We start from the raw sequence: 5,625 nt of genomic DNA on the forward strand, positions 1-5,625 counted from the left end.
GCAGATTGACATACCTTGGTACAGTGGTTTGAGTAGTGTCCCCCACCCTGAAATTCATTTCCACCCAGAACCTGTAAATTTGGCCTTATTTGGAAATAATATCTTTGCAGATCTATCAAGTTCAGGTAAAGTCATATCAGATTAGGGCAGACCCTAAATTTAATAACTTTCTCTTTAAAAGGAGAGGGATCCTTGAATACAGAGATAAAGGGAACATATGATGGAACAGAGGCCATGTAAGGTTAGAGGTAGGGATTGGCATGATGCAGCAACAACCTAAAGAACACTGAGGACTTCCTGCAACTACCAGAAGATAGGAGGGAAGCATAGAACAAATTCCTTTCTAGAATCCTTAGAGGGAGCATGACCCTTCAGGCAACTTGATTTCAGATTTCTAGCTTCCTGAATTGTGAGAGAATTTGTCTTGTTTTAAGCCACCCAGACTATAGCAATTTGTTGTTGGAGCCCCGATAGTGAATCCATGGATTAGGTTTGGCATTTCTGAATTCTAGTGCAGTGTTTGTTTTCCCTGACACCTGGATGCCTCCTTATGTATGTGTATGTCTTTCCTCCATATAAACCCACTTTGTCCCCCACATTTTTTACAATATTTTTTTAGCTGTAGTTGGACTCAATACCTTTATTTATTTATTTTTTTTGAGGTACTGAGGATTGAACCCAGTGTCTTGCACATTCTAGGTGAGCGCTCTACCACTGAGACACAACCCCAGCCCCGTTTTCCCACATATTTATTGGTGCGTTGTAGTTGTACATAATAGTGGGATTTGTTGTCACATATTTGTACATGTACACGATATTATAATGTTATTTGGCTGTATCATTCTTCAGTACTTCCCCTCTCCCCCTCCCCTCCTTTCACCCCTTGGGCCCTTTCCTCTATTGATTTCCCTTTGGTTTTCATGAGATACCCGCCTCCCCTGCAACCTTTGTTTTCCTCTTTCCTATCTAGCTTCCACATATGAGAGAAAGCATATGACCCTTGACCTTCTGAGTTTGGCTTATTTCACTTAACATAATTGTCTCTTTTCAATCCATTTTCCTGCAAATGACATTATTTCATGTTTTTATAGCTGAATAAAACTCATATACATGTATATGTATCACATTTTCTTTAGCCATTTATCTATTGATGGACACCTAGGCTGATTTCATAGTTTGACTATTGTGAATTGTGCTGCTATAAACATGGGCATGAATGTATCACTATAGTATGCTGATTTTAATTCTTTAGGATAAATACTGAGAAAAAATATAGCTAGGTCATATGGTGGTTCCATGCCTAGTCTTTTGAGGGACTTCCATACTTATTTCCACAGCAGTTGTACTAGTTTATGATGCCCAAAAGAGTGTGAAAGTTTATTTTTCTCCACATCCTCTCCAGCATTTATTTTTATCTGTATTCTCAATATTCCATTCTCTCTTACCAGGAAAATGTTTAAAAATATCTCTTTCACCAGGAAAAAAAGTTTAAAAAATCATTATCTTTGGGATTTATGGCATTTTGTGTTTTAGGATATTGTAATTATGGAGGTAGGTGACAGATTGAAATGTTAAGGGGTTTGCAGTATTAAAATCCCATGGACACTATCTAGAGGCAAAACTTGCTGTACTGGGCAATCTATGTCATGTGGAGAACACAATCCTCCTCTCTGGTTTCCCCCACTGAGATTGTCTCAAAACAGAGCTGTAATGAGCACTAGCTATCTCTGCTGGCAATGTATGATACAATTAAGATAATGATGATGATAAACATTTATTAAGCACCTACAGTGCAAGGTGTTACTTGTTTAAAATATATAAAAGAATTGATTCCCACTCTCATTGTGCTAACCATAGTATTGGCACAAGGTGGGAGTTGGGACTTTCTGGTAAATTAATGCTTCAAGCTAATCTGCTCGGACAACAGACTATAATCCTGAATACTTCTGAATTTCTTTTGTGAACTCAGTCTCCCCTGATTATACTGTGCTTCAAAACTATACAAATGATGAACTCTGGAATATTTGGAATTACCATAATTATAATTATCCTCACAAACTTGCTGATGAGTAAACTGAGGCAGATTGATATTCAATGGTGTAGTGGGTTGAACAGTGCCCCCCTCCTATTCATGTCCACACAACACCTACAAATTTGACATTATTTATAAATGGGACTCTACAGAGGTATTCAAATTAAGATAAGGTCATACCAGATTAGATGAGTTGTTTTTGTTTGTTCTGAATTATTCAAATTGTCATAGACATCTCTGCTTCTAGATTTCCCTGCTATCATTCCTTGAAGTTAGTAGCAGTCCTGCAGTTAGGATGAGTCAGTGATGGTCATAGAACCGTATATCATAGTATCATAGACTGGAAGGGACTTCAAGACATCATGATAAACTGCCTGCTTTAGGGAAACTAATATAATTTCCATTGTATAGATTGAATAATTGAAGAAGATTTTAGTAAACTAATAAAAATAATACATTTGCTTAGTAGCTGATAATATGCAAAATTTTGAATACTTTCTGCATGTCAGGCATTATGTTAAGTATCATATGTGGGCAATCTCAGTTTCTACAACAACTATATGAGGTAGGTAATGTTATTATCCTAATTTAGAGAAGAGAGACTGAGACCAGAAGATTAACTTGCCCAAGGCAATACTGTTAATAGATTATCTGCACCTTACCATAGACACCATTGTGAATACAGAAAGTGTTACACCCAATCCTAAGCATTTAATCACTACATTATATTGTTTGGTGTTTAGGGTATGAAGCAAGTTCTTTTGACTTGGTGGTTTAGTGAAGTTTTCCTCAACATTTTTTCAGGGTCTATAAATCTTTATATACTCCAAGAATTATCTGTAGATTTAAAAATAATGTACTCAGTATTGTTAAATGAATATTGGTAGTAGTATTTGAATAATTAAAATATAAATTAATTTAAAAGTATTATTTACTTAAGAAAGGATACTCATCATTATTCATTTTATTAAATTAGTGGAGACTAAAAGAACAACCACACTTTGTGGGAGTCTGAAACATTTTGATCTGGAAAGAGGTCTTTGTATTCGTGATGATTGGATAACTACATATGTTAATTTTGGCGACTATAACAAAATAACATAGACTGGGTGGCTTAAATGATAAAGATTTATTTCTCACAGTTTTGGAGGTTAGAAAGTAGTAGGTCAAAATTCTGGTAGATTTGGTATCATGGGGGCCCTCTTCCTGGTTTGCAGATGGCCACCTTCTTGCTGTGTCTTCACGTGGTAGAGAGATCATCTCCTTCATGCCTCTTATTAAGGGCACTAACCCCAAAATGAGGGCTCTATCCTTATGACCTAATTACCTCCCAAAGTTCCCATGTCTAAATATAGTCACTTCAGAGCAGGTCGTCAACATATGAATGTTGGGGAGACAGAAACATTCAGGCCATAGCACCAAGTATAGTAGAAAGAGCTAGTATGGAGTCAGACAGAATTGAGTCTGGATTTGAGTCTTGGCTTCTGTTTACTTTCTAGATGAGAACCTCGGGCAAGTCTCATAATCATCTGAGTTTTAGTTTCCTCGTTTAGTTTCCAAGGTAAGAGTGTTTGCTTAGCATGCATGAGCCCCTGAGTTCAGTCCCCAGAACTGGAAAAAAAAAGGAAAAAATAAAACTGTCTTGTTCACCATTATTTCCCTAGCACAGTGCCTAGCACACAGTAAGAACTCAATGAATACTTGCCAGGCAAATGACTGATAATTTAAAGAAATTTCCCTGAACAACTCAGATATTATAAATCTCATTTCTCCAAGCTTCCATTGCTATAAAATCTCTTTATGACAAAAAGGCTCCCAGATCTCAACCAATGGAATGTATTATTTCAAGGAACATTTGCTAGAAACAAAATGCCAGGACAACACATTCCAGACAGTAATCCATGTCAACCATTCATTTTTACTATTACCTTTGCTTTCTCCAGTTATTTCTGGCTAGGTCTAATAATGTGACCCACTTCTAGGTCCGGCTCAGAGCCCAAGTCAATCATCCAAGCTATAACTAAGCAGGAGGATTGAAATTTACACTAGAGTAGGTACAAATACATTAAGTAATTTGTGTTTGCAAACTGTAAAGACTCATTACCCTAGCATGAAGTGTGTTAGAGATGAATCTTGGGTATTTGTGTATACTCCAAGTCATAGTTCCTGTTCTCTGTACTCTATATTACAGGTGACCAGATATCTGGGAAACAGCACAAGATTCCAACTACATGTGGTATATGGCATCTTTTCCTGACCTATCCTGTCTTGAACTTCCATGAATTATTTTTGGACTTCCTGATTTTTTTTTTGACACAATGCCTCAGATATTCAGCTGTCATAGCCGATATCAACCTCCTCTAGATTACAATACTCCAGTCTCTTTTACTACTCATTCTCAGCAGCCCATACACCTGAACTCACTCTAGTCATGCTACTTTGGTATATGGTATACTGGGATTTGGCTTGTGAAAGAATTTGTGAGTTAACCTAAAATGTGGGCAAAATGGAAGAAGGTTGAGGAAACCTATTTTATTACTTTGAAATAAACCACAAATCATAAAAGTTATATTTAGTTATTTCCCAGAACAAAAGCCTTTAGTGACTCTACTGGTCTTCAACATAAGGTTCTAATCCTTCATTCTAGCAATCAAGGCTCTGCACAATAGCCTCTACCTACCTTTACAACCTCAATTCCCATTATTCTGTTACATAAACCTTCTATGAGATATTTGAGGGTAAAGATTTCCTCTTCTTTTCTTTAGTTGTAGCCTAGTACTTTGAATTGTATCTGGCACATTGAATTGTGGTACTCAATAAATATAACTAAAATTTATTGAGTTCTTTATTTGTACTAGGCATGTAAAACATGAAATGCTTTATTTATTTTTTTTTTTTCAAATCAAAGAGAGTTTTATTTACCTGGCCAGGGACTGTCACCGACCCATAGAGACTGAAACTTTGTGGAAGAACAGCAACTTCCAGGCCTGTGTCTTGGGAATTTAAGGATGAAAACCATAACTCAGAGTCTTTTCTCAGTGTCAGAAGCCAAAACAGTAGTTAGCAGGATCCATGAGCCTGAAGCAGGACTGGAACTTTGCTTTTAGCAAGCAAGCTACAGAAGCTAAAAAAAAAAAAGCAGTTAACTTGCAACTCAGTTAACAGCATCTTGGGTCTGAGAAGGTGCTAGACAACCGTATCATTAGTTTGAACAGGTGGTTAGTGGGGGGTGAGAATCCACTTCAAAGTCTTGGGTCACCCAGACCACCATATCCTGAGTACATTTTGAGTATGAATACATTTTGTGGGATACAAAGTACAGGAAACAATATATTATAAAAAAATGGCTTTCATTTCAGTTTCTCAGAAACAGCTCTTATAACCATTCTTTTTTTATAGAAGGTAGCAAATTGGAGTCTTAGGTCTGTCTATGATAGTTCTTACTTTATAATTATCTTATTTCATTTATCAAAATTTTATATCTATAATATGTATTTTTTACCAATCTATAACTTAGTCTCTCATTGATTTTATTGATTAGTTTACACCACAACACACTCAAGGAATGTGCAGCCACCTCTGCACATCTTTTT

Source organism: Marmota marmota, unplaced genomic scaffold (genome assembly GCF_001458135.2).
Source record: "Marmota marmota marmota unplaced genomic scaffold, marMar, whole genome shotgun sequence".
Classification (NCBI taxonomy): Eukaryota; Metazoa; Chordata; class Mammalia; order Rodentia; family Sciuridae; genus Marmota; species Marmota marmota.